This window comes from Vicugna pacos, chromosome 9, assembly GCF_048564905.1.
Source record: "Vicugna pacos chromosome 9, VicPac4, whole genome shotgun sequence".
Lineage (NCBI taxonomy): Eukaryota > Metazoa > Chordata > Mammalia > Artiodactyla > Camelidae > Vicugna > Vicugna pacos.
This window is the reverse complement of record NC_132995.1, coordinates 55185882-55208916: the sequence shown is the minus strand read 5'-3', so window position 1 is coordinate 55208916 and position 23035 is coordinate 55185882. Positions and strand designations below refer to the sequence as shown.

At 46.5% G+C, this 23035-nt stretch overlaps 1 protein-coding gene and 1 pseudogene across 3 annotated transcripts in view; one reads left to right on the top strand and one right to left on the bottom strand.

Annotated features, from left to right (window-relative positions):
* The first annotated feature begins 5347 nt into the window (after nucleotides 1–5347).
* HAO2 (hydroxyacid oxidase 2) overlaps nucleotides 5348–23035 on the top strand; it is a 33299-nt gene continuing 15611 nt past the window's right edge. The window contains exons 1-5 of one of the 3 annotated variants that reach the window (XM_031680549.2): nucleotides 5348–5392; nucleotides 6224–6316; nucleotides 6984–7201; nucleotides 7925–8060; nucleotides 8233–8951. The gene's annotated coding sequence lies outside the window, so the exon portion shown is untranslated. Of the gene's footprint in view, nucleotides 5393–6223; nucleotides 6317–6983; nucleotides 7202–7924; nucleotides 8061–8232; nucleotides 8952–21286; nucleotides 21579–23035 lie in introns of those variants that run through there. The other 2 variants (XM_072967901.1, XM_072967900.1) reach the window with 2 other exon arrangements.
* Nucleotides 16670–23035, bottom strand: part of LOC140698235 (WW domain-binding protein 2-like) — a 34183-nt pseudogene continuing 27817 nt past the window's right edge.

Genomic DNA, 23035 nt, shown 5'->3' with positions numbered 1-23035 from the left:
TGTTCTGTACAAACTGACAAGTAAAACAAAAGCCTGGCAAATGGAGACAGAAATACCCTTTGTTTCTAACAGAGGCCAGGTTGGAGGATGTGGCTGCCTGTTAGCCAAGTAGATCTGCCAACACTGGACCCCAGTGAGGAAAAAGATCCCTCCCCTAGAAAAGCAGAACAGAATCCTTTCTTTGTGAGCAACTCACTCCCAAGAGGAAGAAGGGTGGAGCTGAGCCGAGCATACTCAGATGTTTCAGGCAGTAAGGATGCTCCATCCTCCTCTAGGGAAACGTGAGTAATGGGAGGATCAGGCCAGGAGTTACACTAAATAAGCTCCCCTTAACAAATGGAAACACCATGAATTGGGTAAAGCTGTTCCTACAATATGCCCGATTTATTTACTATTAATCTAAGTTAGACTTCATTAGAAAAGCCCGTATCTCCTTTAGCCCACTACCATAATGCCAGATAAAAGTCTTCTGCCTCTTTGTTAACAAGGACAGTAGTAATTCTTCAAGCCTTAAACCAACACTGAGGTCCTGTGAGGCAGTGTGAAATGGACTGTATACTGAAGCATCTTGAAATCACACCACCACATTGAGCCATGGGTTCTGTCTCTGAATAAAGTCGCCCTGACTATCCCTGACACAAGGAAAACCCTCTGTGTTTCATCCATTTGCTAGCTAATAAGAGACTATTTTAATTCTAATAAAGTTATCATTTCCCCTCCCACCCCATCCCTGCCTTCAGGTGTAGTAATGCTCTTTTAGGCCAAACTGGTTCATTGTCTTCTAGAAAAATCAAGTTTGAAGAATCTAAATCTTACATAGTTTGCCATCTTAGCGTCGCCACAACACATTACCTATTTCAGCTGCTTATTTGCTCTTTCCAGCCAATGCACAATGTGCAATGAATGTTTAACGAACAAGAATTGATAGATGGATTCCCCAAAGCATGGCAGCAGAGATTACTGATTGCCAAAGCCTTTTATAAAGTAGGTGGAGAGCAGGAATGGTTCTCATCATATCCTGTCTCCACCATCTTGATTCATCTACAGCGAAAAAGGAGGAGGGTATGGTGTGGAAATGTGTGTGTGTGCGTGTGTGTATGTGTGTGTGTTTCAAATTGCATTTTTTGGCTACATCTCCAGTGAGATGATTAAAGAACTTTAGCTCTTTGCAACCAGCTCAGCCAAAAGTTAGACTATGCTTTGCTTTCCGAATATGGTTTTCATTTGCTTTCAACCTCATTCATTTCTTATTATTTGTCTCTCAGAGAAAAAGGCAGCAAGAAAAATCAATCTTGGGCTTTGTTAATTAAGGCTTGCATTCTTGCCGGTATATTTCAGGAAGACAATCGGTTCCTTTTGCCCCACTCTCTGGAGAACCTTATAATGTGGTTCTATTCATTCATCAGGGCTCCATGGAGCTCTGGGGCCTGTCCCGGTTGGTCCTTAAATTCATTTTCATATGGAATTGTGGACACTGTATCAATTTATAAAACTAATATTTCTCTCTACAGAGCTCCAGCAAGCAACCAGTAGGATACTCTCATAGACCTTTACTGGGAAGAAGACAGAAGTAATGATTTTTATGTGACTCTGTGATTTTCGTAATTAAAAAAAAAGAAAAAAAGAAAAAGAAAAGGTAAGTGCTAGATCTCTCACTATCCCCCCACCTCCCCACCCAAATACCAAGCATTCTAATTCTGCTTCCCTGTTTACTTGGTATGTGAGGTCCTGACCCATCTTAAGCTCAGTCTCATTTTTCATGATAAACAAAAATAAAGGCCGGGAGCTTTGGGGTTATTTTCCAGAATGTGGAACCAGATAGAGTCCGAAAGAGAAGCCATATGTCTGCCTTCTCAAATCACTTTTCCTCTGCACATTTATGCCTTCTTGAAAGAAGGCTGCTGGGGTGCAGTCATTTTACCCAAGCCTCTTTTGTTATGTCCGCCAAAATAAAACTTCCAGGCTGGATGCCTTAGGTAAAAATGGATCCTTGAAGAAGATTCGCCATCTGTTTATTCAGCAGACACTATACCACTCAAGGCAGTGGTGTGAGTGTTGTAGGAATTCAGAGATGAACTCACAGGGCCCATGCAAGGAGTCCATATACAGGGTAGAAGGGTCAGTTCCTCTTGTTCTGACTGCTTGTTCGACTAAGACTGATGAAAGTGGCCGGAGAAACTGCCAACGTGGAATTTCCATTTGCTGAGATGAGGAAATTTACAGGGTTGAGTCCTGGGATACCCCATCCTCAAAAAGTCAGGAAAATGAGGACAGACCAGCCAAGGAGACTAAGAGCAGCCAGTGAGGTAAGAGGAAACCTGGGAGAGAAGTAGGTCCTAAGGGCCGACAGAAGAAAGAGTTTAAAGACAATAGTGACTTCCTACGTCAGCGCTGCGGACAGCGCAAGAGGAGGCCTAAGAATTAAACCTTGGACTGGACTGCAAGAGTAGAAACAAAAGCCTGATTGGAGAAGAGGAAGTAGAGACACTGATTAGGGACATCTCTTCTGAAAAGAATCCTGGAAAATCAAGTCAAAGACTTCCAGTGTTTGAAAGGTTCAGTTCTCAGTTACCTGATCATTTTGATGCTACAGAATAATCACCTCCCTGCAGTCCCATAGGATTTCGGTTTTCTAGAACAACAGTGGTTAATGTTGATGTGTTTCCACTCAGTGCCAGGCACTCTAGTCACCTTGTACACACGTTTTTCCATTTATTGAATCCTTAAAATCCTTTCTGGTAACTGCTGTTATTAAAGTCATTCCACAGATGAGGCAGTGGAAGCACAGAGAGGTTCAGTGATCTGACCGAAACAGCACAGCCAGTGAGAAGTGGAAGCGAACTTCAGACACAGCTGGACTGGCCCTGGAGCCCAAGCTCTCATCCATGTTACTCTGTTATGAGTCTTGGTCCTTGGGTAGCACAGCTTTGGAAAGAGGGGCTCTTTCCTCCAGTGTCTGCCTTGCTGGGTGCCACTCAATTCCAGTTGCTGCAGCAGTGGAGGACAGGGGTGGCAGGAAGCTGGTCAAAGCCCCACTTCACTCTTAGCGCTCATGAGTTCTCATGCAGTGGTCTTCTGCTGTCTGTTCCCTCTTAGTAAACTTCCCGACCACAGCCACTGCTGCCTGTGATTTGTTAAAAGCTGGAGTGATGGCGGTAGTGTTAAAGGAGGCAGATAGCTAGACATGAGCAGAGAAATGGGCACACAGACCAAATAGCAGGGATTGGGCAGAAAGGAGGGGCATGGGGCCAAATGGAGGAAGTCAGACATCATGTAAACAACAGGGGTCCTTGGGCAGAGAAAAGCAGGAACCTTGGCTCTGATATGAAATCACACATTTTGGGGTGACAGGTGTCCTGGAGACCCACAAAGATAGATGGGAAAAGGCAGGAATCTCCAGTGTCTGAAAGTAACGTTTTGCTCATTATGCCCTTATTACAATAAAATTAGCCTTGCAGATTAGAAGTACCCATCATGCACCGACGCCATGACACTTCCGAGCAGAAATCCCTTCTCCCCTCTGGAAAGTGGGGTTGGGATGAAAATCAGGGAATACAACCCCAAACCCTTCCCTCCCCAATGAATATCCCGCCCATTCACTTTTATACCCTATGGTTAGAACCAACTTGCCAAAGAAGCTCAGGGCAGCCACTCACCTGAGCCTGCTCGCTCTCCCCTTGAGGGTGTACTGGCTATCTCTTAATAAATCCTCACTTTACTTTCTTAACCTCCATGTCTCATCCCTGAAATCTTTCTGCGATGAGACAGGAACCTAATCTCCAGCAACAGGAGGTAAGGTGAGAGGGGCCAGGTGAGGCTGGAGGCGAAGCCCGGCAGCTGGGGAGGGAAATGGCAGTGCCCTCGATTTGCCTGTTTCCAGGCCATGAAGCCCATTGTTGGAACCAGGATGAGGCTCCAAGGCCATCATTCCTCCCTCTCTTCCTGCCTTAACCCTTCACGAGGGGAAAAACTGAACCACGAATAGAAGACCTAGGTCTGGGGCTGAGGAATGTCATGGAGAACAAAGAATGGGTTCTGCCTAGCGTGGTCTGGCTGGAGAAGTCCCGCTAGAAAAGCTTGTCTTCCCTCTGCCTGGCTCCAGCGGCCCCACCGCTGACCACCTGCCGGTTTAAGAGTGAAAGGCCTACGTGATCGTGCCATTACTTAGCTGGTCAGAAACTCAGGCCAAGCTGCCTCACTTTGGAAAAGAGGGCTGTGACTCTACAAATTCTTTTTGTGGTTGAATTACAACCAACACTCATCCTGTCTGCTCCTGCTCTCTTCTCCCCGTGCCTTTACTTAAGCCCTTCTCCTAATTTTTTTTTTGTGTGTGTGTGTGCTTCTTTTTTTCCTTCCCCCATAGCTTTTATATTCCCTGGGAACTAATATTCTGCCATATTTATCTCTCCATCTTCTGCACCACCCCAAGTACCTTACTGTATCAGTCAGGATGTCTCAGCCAAAGTAATAAAGATCCTAACTCAAAAGGATTTCACTTAATGGACAGTTAATTACCTTACATAACAAGAAGCCACAAGTTAGAGTGTCTCCAAGAATTCATTTAATGCAACAGCTTGAGGACATCCTCAGGGGCCCAAGGTCTCTGTGTCTTCTTCAGCCAGCGTGTTGGCTTATGTCCTGGACTGGCCCTCCTCGTGGTCACAAGCATGCTGTTCCTCATCGGCATGGTGGCCTCCAGTGACAGCTCTTTGAAACAATGAGGAAATCTTTATCAAGAGCTCCCCCAGCAAATACCCCCTCACATTCACTGATTGGAACAGGAGTACATGGCCACCTCCAAACTAAGCACTGGCTTAAAGAATGAACATCCCGTAATTAGACTGATCAGCTTTTACCCTTGAGTTGGCCGTGGGATCAACTTGTCTAAGCACATTGCTACGTGGAAGAGTGTGGACACCTGAGGAAAAACTCGGGGCTCTACTAAGGAGAAAGGCATGAGGGGGGCAATGAGAGGATGAATTTGGTGTGCGCAGCCTACAGTGTCTGATAAAATACATGATAGTAATGTTTATTGCTTTCACCTCACCCTAGCTTGAATTAGTTCCTCAGTTCTGGGAACAGGGCTGTGTGGGGAGAGGACCCAGGCCAGACAGGCTTTGATGAGGAAAGGGAAGAAAATATGGAGGAAAGGTTGGCAGCATGAGACGTTGCCCTGCTTCACACGGTGCCGTGTGACATCTAACGAGGGACCAACAGAAAGCCAGCGCTGAAGACCAGCCGCACGCCAGGCACTGTATTCGGTTCTCCATACACATTACCCTATTTAATCCTCATAAATGTCCTTCTAAAATACAAACTATTATTCTCCTATTACAGAAAAAGAAATCAAGACTCAAGGAAGTTGGATAACTGGCCGTGGGTTACAGGGCCGGTGAGTAGCAGAGGGAGAATCCTGTTGGCCGCCAGTTATGGCTGTAACCTTCCCTCAAGGCCTGAGTCTGTAAGGGATTTATAGAAACAGAACTTTGGCTGAACAAACATTTTGTTATGATCCGAGGCTATGGGCCCCAAATCACTGGGAAGTGAAGTGAGGTGGACCATTTGTGAGCACCACAGACTTGTTTGTGTTGCCGACCTGAGGCTTAGGCCTGGGGAGCCCCTTTCTCCTGGGCCAGTGCTCCTCCGATGTTTCTGCTGAAGTACGTCCAATGGCAGAGGAGGGGGAGACTCAAGTTCAGATTGTCAGCTCAAGATACCTGGGAAATTAGCTGATCTGTGCCGATACGGAGCACACTGCTGCAAGTCAGCTAGGCCGGGGGTGATCCTAGAAAGCTCTCCTCTACTTCACCACTACCCCGGCCACGACTTTGAGGGACAAAAAGTGAGACACGGCTCCACAACCAGACCCAGCTCCAGAAAAGGAGAACAGAGCAGAAGCAATACTCGGAAGAAGGACAGATGCCCATGACTAAGCTAAGAGAGTAAGACATACGACGTGGTTCAAGTAGTCACCTGGGAAAACCAGGCCTCCTGGAGCAAGGTGTGGTGGGGCATGAGCCTCCTGAAGTGTCTAGTCCTCACCAGACCCCGGGAGAAAGGAGACAGCGAGGGTAAGGGAGCAAGGCTCACCTGCCAAGTGGAGGCCAGAGGCGCCGGTGCAGGCTGGGGAGCCAGTGGCCTGCAGGGCTTGGCCCCTCGAGGCTGAAGTTCTGGTAGTTCTGATAGACTCTCCTGCATGTTTCCTTCCCTCTCCTCATCAAAGCCTGTCTGACCTGAGTCCTGTCCAGTCTGCATGTGACCACTCACGTGTGACCACCTGCCACCCAGCCTTACTACCTGGCAGGCCCCAGCAGAGGTGAGTGGATTCCATAAAAGCCAACAATTGCTCAAAACTCAGAAATGGAAATGCCTCCCCACTGATTCTAGTTGCAGTAAGGATGGGCTTCTTGTGACTGACTGCGTCTCAGTAGTTACGGATGAAAATAAAGAAGTCAGAGTAAGGTTTTATCCGATCCTAGAGCAAAAAAAGCTGGAAAATGCACCATTTCTCTTCTTCACCAGATACAGAGACCTTGAGGGGTTGGGGAGAGAGAAAACCCCACCCCACCTAAATGGGTTCCCCTGGGGGGAGGGGGTGTAGGAAAAGCAGCAGCAGATGCGGCTGAGAATTCTGCCCGACCTGCAGATCCCCTTCCACCCTCAATCCCGCCGTGTCTGATCAGCTCCTGGCCATCCAAGATTCTTCCAGAGTCCCTGCCTGACTGGGATGGATGAAGCCAGTGTGGGGAACTAGGGTCTCAGGAGGCAGTGAAAGGGATCCTCTCCACCTCAGCCAGCCTCAGGGGAGGAGTGGGTCGATAACTTGGATGCCACAAGTAAACAGCTACTGGGCACACTCCCCAGCAGTCCCCCAAAACTGACATTTGCCAGTGTCTTTCCACGTCTCTCCATATTATCATCAGATCCTTGGAAATCCAGAGGAGTTTTATTTTTACTTCTAGAGAGTGCTCACTCTTTTTCAGTTCTGTTCAGCAAAACCCAAGACCAAGATCTTTCTCAGCACAGTCAGAGCCTTATCCTGGGCTCTGGACCGGGGCAGAAAGGAGAGTACTGTTTTCCATGGATTGGAAGAAATCACAGGTTCACTGTTTGCAGCCAACGAGCTCCAGCCCCCACAGGCTTCTGGGTTGGTGCTCTTGAGACTGTGAGTGAGTGGCAGTGATGACATGTTTAATGAAAGGTAAATATTTATGGTCAGTCTCCAGCAGATGTAGTCTGTGGGTGGGTGGGTGGGTGAGTGGGTGGGTCAGGGAGGTGGTCAGCATAGCATCTGGGGTCCCATCCCTGGTTAGGCTCCGGGTCTCACCTGATACATTGCTGGGGGCCTAAACTTGACACTGTTGTTCTGAAACCAGAGCAGGTAGGGGACCAAGCAGTCAAGGTGCACTCCGCAGCCCTCCTACTCCAGAAGGACCGCAGTTTCCTTGGAGCTAGAGCAACTTTCCTTGTGCTGTTTTTGAAAACTCCCAGGGAGGCAGAGCCCAGCCATCCAGTCTCCTGAGATGCTGCTGGCATCTAGTGGAAAGACAGGGAGGTGGCTGGCCGGCAAATACGGCTCTCACAGACAAAGGGAGGGTCCCAGCCAGATCTCAGGGTTTGCTCAAGCAAGAATGGTGCCAGCGAAAAAGAGAAGCCACAGGAATGGAAAGATGTCCCTTCAATTCACCCATGTCCTTCAGTTCACCCACAACAAGGGTTCTCCACACCGTCAGACCCAATGCCTTCTTTTTATTAGATATATTTAGTTTTTGCCCCCTTTACCACCCCAAAATTAAATTCATAGATGATATAATCAGCCGTGTGCATTATTATAAAAATCAAATAATGTCCTAACTGTAATATAAAGGTGAAAAAAAGCATCTGACTTTTTGAAATGTGTTTCAATATGTATATATTCTCACAGGAACAGATAGAGCACTTAATTGGGTCATGTGCCTACACTTACACAAAAAATGATGAAGTGTGAATTTAAGGGAAGGAAGACCATCAGGAGCCACTCTCAACAAGAAGTGCAGGAAAACGAAAGAGCAGAAAGATAGGTGATGACTAGAATAAAACCTTGTATTCTGAAAAATGATATATTCATTTTTATTATAAAGTCTATTATATATTATAATATGTAATAACATATTTAAATATAAACTATATTCTATATGATATTATAAATTTATCAGACCACTCTGATGATTTATATGTGATATGATATAAAAGGAAATGACCTTAAGGAAAGAGAAAAGGAGATGTGTCTTACATTTGGGTCAACGAAGGATGAAAACAGCAGAACGGCTACAGGAGCTAGATACACGTGGAGATCAAGAACGCAGCAGCAGCGGGAACTCAGGCGGTATCTGAAGGAAACGTGGGTCCTCTGAGAATCCAGGGGAATACGGGGTAGGGGGATGAGAAGCTCCCACTCCGTGTCAGATGGCAGCCACAGCCAGTTTATTTGTGATCTGATACTGAAGAGAGGGGTGTGCCCCCTCCCCCAGTGACCGGAGGACCAGGGACACCTGGGAGGCTGAACTTGGGCTCCAAGTCACAGCCCAGGTACCGTGGCTGTCACTGTGTGAGCTTTGTCAGCAGGACTCGGTGCCTACTTCAGCAAAGGTTGCTTGTCAACTGAGTAAATCCGCCGACTGGTTGAGAACACTGCCATCTGGTTGGTGTATGACCCAGACAAGTAGCCTGCTTGACAGTGAAGCTCTCGTTACTGAGCGCTCAGTGGTCGGTGCTTTATGTAGCTCACCCAAATCTTATACCGCCCCTGTAAGGGATTCATTTATATTCATTTATCATCTTCACTTTGCAGGGAGGAGACCCCAGATTTGGAGAATTAAATAAGCAACACAGTCAAGCTTTTGGTGGGATGCGGCAGAGACTGGACTCAAGTGCTACTGTATCTTCTTTGAATCTCACAGCCACCCTAGCAGGTAGGTGGGCAGAAACGGGGATTCTCATTCTCACTTTGGTTTTGAGGGACCTGCAGCCAAGAGAAGTGATGTGACTTGCTAGATGCTGTGCAGCTGGAGTGCATTGCCCCAGTCCTGGCTGCAAATCCGTCTCTTCTGTAGCATTTACATCACATTTTGTGATATTTCCTTCCTATCTTGTTTTAGGGATCTCAGAAATCAGCTGCAATCTTAGGCAAATTAAATTAAACTCTACTGGCAGGATATAAGCATGGTAATTTATCAGCTGTTTCATAATGGAGACCAGAAATTTAAATGTCACTTCGGCATTTAGTTAAGATCTGTGTTCAGTATGGGAACAATTAGCTAACAGACTGCAAATAAATTCTCTGATTGCTCAGGGATGGAATAGTGACTTGTTACCAAGCCACTCTTAGACATGAGGGTGAGCTGGCTTGAACATCTGTCATCAAATTGACTGTTGGGTTTGATCCCACATGGTGGGCTGAGCTGTATCACCTCCCCCTCCCCCATTGCTCCTGGAGCACCCTCCCTAAGTTTGCCTGCTGGCTGTAAGGTCCCAATGCATAGAAAACCTTTTTCCTATCGAGGACATTCAAGAAGGAAGCTTCCAAAAAAAAAAAAAATGAAGCATCTCTTGGGGACAGAACACTTTAAAATCTGTTTTTAAGAACCAATGTCATGGCTTGCAAATGTTAGCCACTATATATATATAAATAGGTTTAAAAAAAACAAAGTTCTTCTGTATAGCACAGGGAACTATATTCAATATCTTTTAATAACCTTTAATGAAAAAGAATATGAAAACGAATGTATGTATATATATGCATGACTGGGACATTATGCTGTACACCAGAAACTGGCACATCGTAACTGACTATACTTCAACTTAAAAAAAAAAAAAAAAGGACCACTGTCATGGTTTGAACTGTTCTGAGTAGTGACTCTGAGCTCACAGAATGAAGCCTAAGGGATCGCCCAAACTCTGGTACGCTGGTGGTGGGCGGGCAAAACGTCTCAACCACTCTGGAGAACTTTTTCTGACTACATTAAAAATGCACCCACTCTGTTATTCAGTGATTTTTCCCCTGGGCATCTATCCAAGAGAAATGAAAACATGTTCACACCAAGAATTGTGTAAGAAGTTTCATAGCATTTCTATTCATAATAACTGCCCCCCCAAAACTGGTAACAACCTGAATGCCCACCCACAGATGAATGGGTAAACAAATTTGTGTTATATTATCACAACCGAATAACACTCAGCAATAAAAAAGAATAAACTACTCACATAAACAACAACTTAAGTGTATCTTAGCAGCATTGTGTTGCATTAAAAGAAGCTGTACATACATAAACAATCGTTTAGTTGATTCCACTAATTTAAAGTTCCAGAACAGGTGCAACTAAGCTGTGGCGATAGAAATCGGAAGTGATCTCTGCCGTGGGTGGGAAGGCATCGACTGGAAACACACAAGGGCGTTTCCTGTGCTGATGGACGTGTTCACCAGTTTCACACTGGCAGGAGTGTCTTCTGATTCTTTTTTTTTTTTTTTTTTTGAGGTTTGGGTCTTAAATGATCGAGAATCATACAGTTGATCCTCAGTGGAAATAATCAGAGTGGGATGCTGGAGCAGTGGGGTAACTGTAGTCTAATGGCTTAAAAATGATAGTCAACCCCTGGTTCTAGGACATGGATTCAGCAGCTTGCAGATCAAATAGGTCTGAAGCAAGCAAATGATGGCTGCCACCACCGAGCACAGAATAAGAACAGCCGGGTGGCCCGTTCACAGAACCTGAAGCTGCCTTGTTCAAGGAGTAAGCCCCGAGCGCACACAAAGGACCCCTGGAGAAGGAGGGTTTGCAAACTCAGTGTATTCAGGAGGAAGGAGAAGGGAAGACTAGGACAGCTGCTTTCAGAGGCACCAAGGACTCCTCTTACCCATAGTGACACGGCAGGCTGGTTAGTCCATTTGGACCTGACACAGCTCATTCAGCATCCTCAACGGTGGGCTTCAATGGGAGTCGGCGGTGCTGTATACCTGCAAGGGGTCGGGGGTGCTAAAGCTACCACTCGTGAAGCTGACTGCCCCAGCATAACCCAGCGTGTTCACTGCAGGCTCAGAAGTGTGAACATCAGGCCACGGTCCAGGAACCAGAGATGTCCGGACCTTTGCATTAAATCGGCTACACTCTTGCAGCGAGAGAGATGATCGAAAGGAGAGAGGAGGGAGATGCTGGGTTGAGACGGGAAGGCCTGATGCTGACTGACCACATTCTAATGCCTGCTTCCCTGTTTGAGGATGCAGGTTTTAACATCTGTTCTCTAATCCTACAGCAGAGACTCGTCATGTGCCTACTATACGCCAGGCTCTTCTGGGCAGTGGGTTTCAAGAATGAATGCAACATGGTTCCTGGCCTCAATGCACTCAAAGTCCTGCCAGAGCCACCGCCATAATGGACCAACTGGAACACAGTGTGACATGTTTCTGTCTGTCCGTCTGTCTGTCTGTCTGTCTGTCTCTCTCTCTCTCTCTCTCTCTCTCTCATACACACACACACACACACACACAGCCTGACAGCACAGGGGAAGGCTTCGTGGCTGGGAAGACACATCAACTGAGCCATAAGGACAAGTAGGAGTGACACGAATGTTACAGGAAGAAGGGCAGCAGGTAGAGGCAGAAGCATGAACACCCGGTGTTTTGGTGCAGATGCAGGTGCAGGCAGAGGCAAAGGCAGCCAGTGAGCTGAGGCTTCTCCTGAATCCACGGACTGTCTCTGAGAGCCCCTCCTTAGCTGCACCCCTGGCTCCGGGTTCAGCAGACCTGAGGCCTTAGCTGAATACCCTACCCCTGTTCATGCAGGGGCAGGACCTGCAGGCTCTATTTCAGACCCAAGGACTGGGGTTGGGAGCAGAAAATAGAGTTGGATTTATGTTGAAGGGCCAGCTGATACAGCTGCTTATTTGGGTTACCCACTTCCTTGGTCACCCCAGCCAGAAGCCATCTCTTCCTCCTCTGGTCTCCTGTAAGCCATTCTCTGTAACATGAATAATAGTGTAAGAGATAACAGACTCGAGGCTGGATTGCCTGCTTTGAATCCCGGCTCTGCTGCTTGCCAGCTGTGTGATCTTGGACACCTTACTTTTCCTCTGTGTGTCTCAATTTCCTTATCTGTAAAATGGGGAGAAAGCTGGCCCCCACCTCACAAGTTACTACCTGTAAAACCCTTAGAACATTGTCTGGCACATAGTAAATGTCTTATGAATGTTACCAATTGGCACTGAGGATAAGACTTAGTACCACTTACTAGTATTACAGTGTGAGACCCTTTACCCACTGTATCACAGGGCAGCTGTGAGGCACCCTGGTGTCTGAGCAAGCCCATGAGGTGTTTAGGGAGGACATTACTGCTCTCTCAGTAGAAGAAACTTTCTCTCCTATGCTGAACATCCCTCCCCTGCCACCTAACAAGTCATCTCCCAAATGTCACTGGTTTGGAAGAATACAAGTCATCTGCACGATGTCAATGGTTCTCATACCAGTGGGCTACTGATAGTGGATCCCACATCATCTCCCATGTGGTCAGCCGTGCCCATGACCCCCGACACCCAGCGGATTCTGGGATCCTGAACTCTTGTTCTGTACCCAGTGCCCAACTCTCTCCATGATCTCAGAAAGCTTCATAACTCCAGCTCTCGCTCCCTAGTTCACCTTCACACCCCGAGGCTCCATCTACTTCTGGTCAGATCTGATCTATGTAGCGAACTCAGCAGCTGGAGAGAGACTTCTTCCTGCTTTCGACCCTGGAAAACAAGGACAAACAATACAGCCCCACGACAAGGGTCACTGGCCTATGACCACACTCTCCAGGAAGTCCTTCTTCGGGCTGTGCCCCCATCCCTCCCTGTGACTCATGCTGCACAGTTGCCCCCACCCACGGGGCAGCCAAACCACTGGGCCCATAGCTTGTAAGGGAGCTGCAGAAAGATGCAAATTCCCCCTTGGTTTGACTTAGCCTCGTGCATGACTGGTTGGCTTCAGGCTCCAGCAATCCAAGGTTAATATTAACCTGAGGCTCCAAAGGGTCAAGCACCCTGGTGGGCTTGAGCGCAGACCTCAAAGTCCAGGACTCGTCTGACTTCTGGAATCAGCTCAAGCAAGATGGATGGCCAGGTGGCACATCAGGGACCAGGAGGGCCTGGACGCCCTCCCTTGTGGGGGACTGGGGCATTTCTTTCTGATCACAAAACTCCATTTACTCTCTAAGAAGCTGGGCCATGGCTGCTCGGGAATGGCCTGCCATTTGTCTCCACCCAAATTAAGCAGGCACATTGTTCAACAGGTACCCAATGGCTGCTTGAAACAAACAAACAAACAAACAAACAAAACCAACATCTCTTTTCAACCTCGTCCTGAAATGTGCTCCAAGCCTGCTGGTGATGCCCTGTCCAACCCACCGCCAGATCCAAGGTTGGACAGGAACACATTCTCTGGAATTCAAGAGATGCTGCAAAAGCATCTCAAATAGCTCTGCCTGTGGCCCTCTGTGCCTCTATGCAAATTAATTCACTTAAGCTACAGCAGTGAAGGCTGATAGTTAAGTGCGTCATCTTAGAAGAGAGAATGTTCCTTAGCTCAGTGATCAGATTCAAAAGGTCCCCCAGGACCTCATATTAGATTCAAACTTGAGAACTTAGTTCGAACTTGGTTCAATCTAGGAATCCAGTTATGAGAGCTCTATGAGAACCTCCACTGTTCTACCAAGTCCCAGAACCTGATAGGAGTGAACTCATTTGCTTCTCATTAAAGTGTGGAGATGTTATGAGGAAACTGAGGCACAACGAAGCCAGGTCACATGCAGATGTTAGTAAGAGGCTGCAGATTTGAGCTCAGGCGTGATGCTCCAGTGTCTGTGTTTCTGTTCATTCCTGACTGTAATAAATCCTGGAAGGGAGGGACGCTGTCTGGGATTGGAAGATGGCAATGGAAAGTCTGGATCAGAGGACTGAGAGCAGGCCAGGTGATGTGAGAGCTGCCTGTGAGCATGGCCTGGAGGCTGATTGAGGAGGGGTGAAATGAAAAAGGAATTTCCAGATCCCAGAGTACAGCCGCTTTGAAAAGCATTCTGAGGTAATACTGCCATCTAGTGGTGGTACAACAGATAGCAATTAATTTCCAAGAAAATACTGAAGGAGCCTTTGAGGAAGGTGTATCCAGCAGGTATAATTAGCAGGGAAGTTGTTGTTTTTCTCTCCAACAACAGATTCTAAAAGACAGGCAAATACCATGGCCACAGTCCTCGAAGTAGCCTAGAATGTCACATGGCACTGAGTGGTGGCTACAGGCTAGATTCAAATCCAGACTGCTCTTTACTGATGAAAATCTTGGGCAAGTTAATTAACTTCATTTTCTCTTCTGAAAAATGGGGAAACTAATATCGACTCATATGGCTGCAGTGAAGATCAAATGAAATAATGTATGCAATATGTCAGGCATATCAAAAGCACTGAATAAATGCTCGTTGTTCTTGCATTGTTTTATTCTTTTTTATGGCTGAATAGTATTCCATTGTGTAAACATACCACAACTTCTTTATCCAGTCATCTGTTGATGGACATTTAGGCTGCTTCCGTGTCTTGGCTATTGTAAATAGTGCTGCTTTGAACATTGGGGTGCATGTATCTTTTGGGATTAGAACACTAGTAAATAATCTTATGGTTACTAGGCAGAAGAGGGTGGGGAGGGATAAATTTGTGAATTTGAGATTTGCAAAGGTTAACCACTATATATAAAAATAGATTAAAAAACAAGTTTCTTCTGTATAGCACAGGGAACTATATTCAATATCTTGTAATAACCTTTAATGGAAAAGAATATGAAAACGAATATATGTATGTATACACACACACACACACACACACACACACACGACTAGGACATTGTGCTGTACACCAGAAATTGATACATTGTAACTGACTATACTTCCATTAAAATATATATATATTAGTGGTTCTCCCTGCTTCGCATATTAGTCTCTGGTCAGGCCTGGAGGGCTCTGCACAGTGTGCCCCTCGCTCCATCCTGGCTGGGTCCCCGTGGCTCTCTGGCCCCGGATCCCCAGCTGTGGCTGCTCTTTACCAGTCCCCTCACCACCTCCCCAGACTGGCCTTTCCTTTCCAACATGGGGCTTTTGTAATTCTCCACCTGAAGTCACCCGCTACTTTCCTCGAACTGTCTGGAGTGAACTGGGGAAATATAAGGTATGGGAGCAAAGCAGCAGCTCTTTTATTTTGAGGTTTAATTTTGCAATGAACTTCACTTAAATGGGAGGCAACTTGGCAAAGCACACAAAGTTCGTGTCATGGTTAACCCGGCTCTGGACCACTTGCTCACTGACTTCCAAGAAGGGTGTTGTCCCCATTTAAAGATTAACCTATAGCCTTGAACGTCCTCTGTCCTCGGGGAGCTGTGGGTGGGGACGTGCTATTCCCACCACAGCCAGCCGTGAGCCGGGATTTGGGTGGCTGCCTCTGGACACCACTTTTCCCAAGTCCTGGAAGAGACTAACATCAGGTTGGTTGTTGGGTGTCTATATGCTTGGAACGGGGGCAGGAGAGGAGGTGGCAGGTCGGCTGGGGAGAGAGGCGGAGAGAAGAGAGACTTCGCGGGGCATCACAGGTGCTGACTGTGAGCCGACAAGGTGAGAGTCTTGGCAGAAAGGGGTAGTGCGGAGACAGGCAGTGGGATGCTGAGGGAACTGGCAGAGGAAGGCTTCGCTTCACAGACACTACAGATAGAGGAGGTTATGTCTAGATAACTTAATCTTTAGAACCACCTGGGGAATGTTTATGGGTGTCCTTAGGAGGGAAGATGCGTCAGAAGATGTCCACTTGAAAGGGTCCTGGAAAATCTGAAAGACACAGTTCCTACCCTCAAGGATATGCTTGTGTAACTAGACCATTGCCGCCTGGCCACAGGCAGAGGAAAACAGCCACAAGGCTACTGCTTCTAAAAGGCAAAGAAGTTAATATTTCTCAAACAACTGGGCTGGTGTAGTTTCTTTGGGGAATAAGCTTGCTCTGAACTAGGAACCAATTCCCTCCAATGCAAAGCCTCCTGAGATTGTGATTGGGTCAAGTTGAATCTGTGGATCAACAGATCAATCTGGGGAGAACTGCCAAAACAGTGATGAAGTCAGGGTGGTACTGGTATAAAGACAGACAAATAGATTGTGATAGAGAGTCTGGAAACAGTATCAGGGGAGAAATGCTTTTGTAACAGGAGACAAAACTCCCAACGTCTTTACTGTTAATCACTAGGCTAGTCTGCATTTTACAGAATCCTTCCATTCCCACAAGATCTCCATGAGATAGACAGCCTTATCTTAATTATATAGATAGGTGAGAACTGGAGCTTGTCTAGACTAGATGCAGTAAAGCATCATTTATGAGATACCATTTGAGAAACAATGGCAATAATCCCAAATTCCCAGATAACTCTCCCTAGAAAAGGATTTCTGGTATACTCTGTATCATCTCAAGTAACAGAAAATCAGATACTGAAATCTGTCTTCTCTTTTTACTATAAGATTCTTGAAAGCAGAGATTGACATCATCTAAGTTTAAAAAAAAATCTCTAGTGTTTAGTTCAATGCCTAGATCTATTAGTCAGGTTGGGGTTGGCTATGCCATTGTAAAGAATAAACCCTGAATTTTTAGTGGCTTAACACACAAATCTTTACTTCTTGCTCACACCAAATCAGCTGATCTCCAGGACTATTTCTTTCCAAATGGTGATTCAGAGATCCAAGCTCCCTTTGCCTTACAGCTATGCCTCCTGGAGAACATGGCTCCCAGAATCCTGTAACAGGAGAGAAGGAGAGAGGGTCACATATCAGCTCTTAAATTCCTGACCTACAGTTAACACATGTCACTTCCACTCCTAGCCCGCTGGCCCAATCCGGTCATATGAGCCCCACCCACATTTAACTAACTGGGAAATGTTGGGGAGCAGTGGCTGCCTCTGCCTTCCTGGTGGATGGCATGCATTCAGCAAACCTTGTTGGATGAACAAATGAGTAAACCCGACACAGATTTAAATTATACTATCACAGAATTACTCAAATCTTGAATCCACTTTCAACCTCCAGAGCCTCGGAGGAGAACCCGCTTGTCATCAACAAGAGAAATCATGCAAATGGGTCTACCATTCATTAATAATCCACACTCCAAGGCAGTGTTCTAGAAAGTTTATATGGGCTATCGTGTTGGTCCTCATGAAGGCTCTATGGGATAGGCATTAATATTCTTCTTTCACAAATAGTTTTTTCATGGAACCATGGTGAGCAAACAGCAGAGCTGAGTTTGAGCCCACGTTGGCCAAGTTACAAAGCTTATGAGAGTCTGTCTTCCTGGATGCTCTCAGCTACTGATGTCTTATGGAGTACTGGGAGCAGCTGAAAGCAACGGCCTTCAGAAATGCAGTTTGGAGTGGATGCCAGAGTGGGAGGTGCTAGGAGGAAGGCGGAGAGAGACCGAGCTCCATCCTATAGCTGCTCTGTCCATCCAGACCGCACTGCCCTTCCTATCTCTCTCCTGCCACCTTCTGGCATCTGCCACTCTCACAAGAAGCAACACCTTCCAGTTCTCAAGTCAGTAGTGTTCAGAGTTCAGAGCTTGCTCTGAACACTTGTGTCATTTCTGACGTCTGTTTTGGCACTCTCCATCCTTTTTGAACAAATGAAGAGGCAGGGCAGTGATCTCCATGCAGGACACCTTTCCCAGGGGTCTCGGTTTTCTGGAAATTGACCAAGCTCACTTTATGCAGCTCTTCTGACCCTACAGAGCAAAGACTTGAACGTTTGCTAGCTCACTGCGGATACTCCAGACTGGCCATGTCTGTAGAGACACCCAGAGTGAGTCAGAGGGATTCCTGGTCAGGCTGTGCCAGTCTCGTTCTGTGAACATGGGGGATTCACTTGGAGTCTCTGGGTTTTCATTTCTTTCATCTCTGATTTCTTACACTGATTATCCTTTATCTCATTGGATTAAGATGAGTGACAAATGAAATTAAATATGGAAGGGTTCTCTGTAGACTGTTGAGACTGATTTAAACTTGCAAGGTGATTGTTTATGACCAGTTAAGTGATGGTGTTTTCTTACTTTCTGATCGAGTTAGGATTTTTGCTAATGGAAGGGAGCAAAGATGCATTTGCCCGTGGCGTTCCAATGCCAGCTCTCACCCTGCAAAGCATGCTTGGCTGCACACGTTTGCTTCTTTTCATGATGCTTAAGAGCCAGGCACTGGGAGTCAGAACATACTACTAGGCGTGTTGGGCATCACATATTTTAATCTCTCTGAACATCTGTGAAACAGGGATAATAATGGGATAATAATATTTGTGCTTGGGAATTATTATATAGGTTGAAATATTAATGCATATAAAACAACTTACACGGTGCATGACACATCATGAAGCACTGGGTAAATGGCTGCGATTTTATTTTCATTATTAAGGAGCCATTACGCTGTCTCCAAGGGTCTTTGTAATCAGATTATTCCACTACTCAGTAGAATTAGAACGTCCCTAACCTTTCCAAATACCATAAGAGTCCTTGGATCAGTGTCTCCCAGTCTACCCTAAACCGTCTCCAACACCCCATAGGCAGCCCACAATTCACAACATGGCTGTGCTCCAAAACTCTACTTGGAAGTCATTTGTTTGAAACTCAGCACTTATTTTCCCATAGAAAGAATGCTATTAAAGTAGTGGTTGGATTCCCGAGTGACTGCAAATACCCACTTGATATGCTAAGTAGCAGAAAACTGGCATAATTGCCATGCAAACGAGCACAAAGTAATGTATTGCTAGTCATAGGTCCAAACTAAAAGCTAAGAAAATTGTGTAATAAATGCTTTCTTTAATTTTCATAAATGCTCCTGATAAGGAAAAGCAGGCTTAATTAGAGGAAGACAGAGTCCAGCAGTAACTTCAGTAAGGAATCTTAAAGTGCCTCTGAGGGTATTTTCAAAGGCTTTGGAGGTTCTTTACTGGCTCTAATGTGACTTCAAAACGGTTTTACTTTTTTGTTCTTAATCCACGGGACTAATCTCATCCATCACATTGGGATGGGGTTACTTTTGGTTTGCAAAGGGAAGGAGACATGAGAGACTAGGGAAAAGGAAGAAAGGATGAGAAAGATTTCCTGAAAAAACAAACCAAAACAAAGAAACAGCCAATAGCTTGGCGAAATCAGGGAAGGGGGAAAAGGCAGATGTCAGTAGTAAGATGGATTACCTGGACCGCCAGCAGGGAACGGATGGGGTGAGAACATACACCACTGGCGAAAGGGAAATGGTGTCCTGACGGGTCAAAGAGTTCCCCTCTGAAGCCATTAGGTGGCGCCACTGGGCCAGAACAGCTTGTGATGAAAGCCACCTCAAGGCTGGTGAGGAAGAGGCAACGAAGGCTGTGAGCTCCCATCTATTTGCTGCTAGGAACCAGCCCAACTAACCGGCTAGTTCCTTGTTCTGTACTTTATAGCCGCGGAGGAGGTGCTGAACTAGAATGTTAACAGGACCCATCCAGACGGAGGCCTTTGCATTGGTGACCAAGTGAAGCAGAGCAGGCGAGGACCTGGACATCAGCCCAGCCTTTAGTTTCTGGTGGCTTCAAATCCGGCAGAGGTTCTACCAACATGAATAAAAACCTGCAGTCTTTCAAAGGAGGGGCTGAGGCCCAGACAGATGAAATAACTTGCCTCTGCTCATTGGGCTGGTCATGTCAGTCACCTCCCCGGGCGCCGGCTGCCTCTGCGAGCACCGGCCCCCCGACTGCGTAGACCAGGCTTTGCTGTGCCCCTCCAGTGGCGGCCCTTTTCCCTGACACTGGTGAACCAAGCGGGGACAGGAGTGGAGCTGGAGTTGGAGGGATGAAACCCGGTGCAGATAAGTCTCCAGAAACCTCAGGGCTATGCTGAGAAGCATATTTCAAAATATGCTTATTTCAAAATAAGGAGCAGCAAATTCCAGGTACTTTTGCCAGGCTCTCCAGTGGAAATTCTTAGCGTGACAAGCTGTGTCAGGCGGAGCCCTGAACGTGGAGGCAGGAGACCTAGATCCATGCTGAAATTCTGCTCCGACGTGAACATGTGCACAGCTCTCCTCTGTCTAACATCCCTCTCAGCTCCATTGAGCACAGCACTTCCAACTGTCTCCTAATCCTGGCCGGGTGGGATTTGCGGTCATTATGGCTTACGGAGCTGGGACTGGTGGCTAATGACCTAATTAGGTCAGGATCACTCCAGAGTGAGCAAATCCTTCAGATAGATGTGCCTCCCCTCAGACCTCAAAAAACTCCTTCAACCCACAATAAACAAAGCTCCTGTTATAAAACAAAGATGTGATCCTCCCCCAACTTCCCTGCAGACTGGGTTCTGAAGAACTGTGTGTGCTTCTCCTCAGGGCAGAACGTGTCTGCAGGTCAGCAGGGGACATTTTAATTCCTGGGAAAGAAAACTGGCTAATGAGAGCGGTTGATGGGGTGGTGGCTGGAGAGGGCAGAATATTATTAGACAAAACAGAATAAAACGAAAACATGGCCATTATGGCCTGGAAGGGGTCCTGAGTCCTCGATTCAAAATGTGCGAGGGTTCAGGGAAAAGGCCAGACCTGATCCTGGACTGACAGAAACCCCAGTCGGTGTGTGACTACTGGCGCCTGTCCCTCTGCCCCCTCCCTCCCAGACAAATGTCATTCTCGGTTCCTGAGACCACTCCAATGAGAGGGACACTCCAGTCTCATTTTCACTCTGATATATGACCTGATGTCTCTGGGAACCCAAGTCCTCTACCCTGATCTTTCCTCCCTGTTTCAGGGACACCTCGGGGGGGCCTGTCGGCCTCAGTGACCCTGGGACCCTGCCTGGGACCCCAGCAGCCCTGGGCCCTCCCTCTCCTGCCCCCACGCAGCCCCTACCAGGGCCTTCTCCCGCCTCCACGTCTTCCCTTTCAGTGCCACTGCTGCTATGGCGATGGCTCTAGGCTTTGCGGCCTCTCTCCTTGAGACTTTCATCCCACAGAGATGAAAGCACTTCCGGCCAACCTTGAACTGTGTAATCTCTCAAACAAGGCCCCCAGATGGTAGCCTTGGTATTATCTCTCCCACTCCATTGGGAAACTTGGCATGAGTTCTCAGGGCGCGGGCCAAAGGGTCTTTAAGGACACCAAGCACCTGCACCGGGAGGTGATCTTCAGGGATAGCCTTTGCTTCCACCCGCCTTGTATCTCAGCGATCTGTCCTGTGCATTCCGCCCTGAGATTTCTTACAGAATTCCTAGGAGCTTTTATCCACATAGAATCTCTGATATCCCAGGATTCCTGAAATGTCGACACAAATCACATGAGTCATTTGAAACTTCAAATGAGCACAGGTTGCTTTCTAGCTAAACTGCATTCCATCAAACAGCAATATTGAAGAAAAGAGTCTGCCCTGAAATGCCAACCAGCCCCAGTCTGTGTCCATCCCCCTTCTCGCAGCCGGGGAAAATGATTTGAACTTCAGATCATTAGCAACGGGTACCACCAAGTGTCCGTGCTCTTAGATTTTAGCTTCCTCATCACTGGTATGTAAGTTACACCTCATCATTTTTTTTAACCATAGACCAAAAGCCTAAACAGATTAAATGAGCCAAAATGAGCTGAAGTTCTTGGTCGGTGAGCAAGAGACTTTTAGCCTTTTCTCCCCTTTCTCTTCTGCTTGTGCAGCTGGGATATAGGAGGAAAGAAGGAAAAATACTGGACTGGAGATCAAATAAAATGGGAATTAAAAAAACCATTAAATAACTTGGATCCTCCCATTAGCTTCTGGTGATTTTAAAGCCAGTTTGGATCAAACTGAAATACATAAAAACATGTAGGGTGGCCAGGGCTGTGTCTCCGTGTAGGCAGTGGTGCTGCGTCTTGTCCCAGCCATGTAGTTGGTCAAACCCCTCCCATTGGTGCCAGAGAAAACCATGCCTCTTTAAAAAGAAAAGAAAAAGATTTTTTTTTAAATCTCATGGCTTAGGTAGGATAGTCTGACTTTCTAGCATGGTCTTGTTGGTAAGAAATTGTGTTTGAGTGCAGGGGCGATGTCCTGGGGGCCCAGTGACAACCAGCTGGCTGTCTCTGGGGTCCTGTGTGCTTTCCCAACTGTACCTTGTTGGCTTCGTGGAGCTCCAGGAAGGGGGATGGCGCAGATGTGCAGTGCTGGGCAGGCCCCTGCCTGGGGCGCAGCGCTCCATGCACAGCAGGCACGGGTCTGTGTCGCCCACCTCCACCCACCGCAGCCTGTCCTCCGTGCAGCCATGACTGTCCTGCTCTGGCGCCGCTCTGGTCTCTCAGGAATTTGCTTGTTACTCTCGCTGCGTAAATAAAGCTTCCTGGTTCAGTAGTGCCCCTGCAAAAAAAAAAAAAAAAAAATATATATATATATATATATATATATATATATATATATATATATATATATATAGTGCTTAGTCTCCCTTCCAAACCCAGAGAAAACTGAACAACAAAGGTGTCCCCTTCAACTATGAACCTTATATTGGACCTCTAGTGAGAATAATGGGCTCAGGACTCCACTAAGCTTTACCTATGCCATGAAAAGAAAAAAAGGGGGCATCGTAATTGTATTTATATCTTACAAAATTCTTTTCAATTCAATATAACAAGTCATTTATAAGAACCAACTGTTTTGCTCTGCACCATGAAATTGAAAAGGGAAAATGTCTATTTTTAGAGACTACCAGAAGACAGGATTCTGAGCTTTCCCCTGCCTGATCTTTCATGAGTTATTTTGTTTCCTAAGCCCCATTCTCTTCAAATGCAACACAAAGAGACTGATACCTTCCCTGTCTACTTCACAGGGAAACGGAAAGAAAATAGTAGATAGAAATGCAATAAAATAGTGTCTGACCTATCTAAACATGCTGGGTTATTGATTTATTTCCAAGCAGCTTTCAGATGAGAGAATTCATACTATTCCAGGCAAGTAACTCTGAGTGAGTCTGTACTATTTCTCTTGGATTAGATACCAACA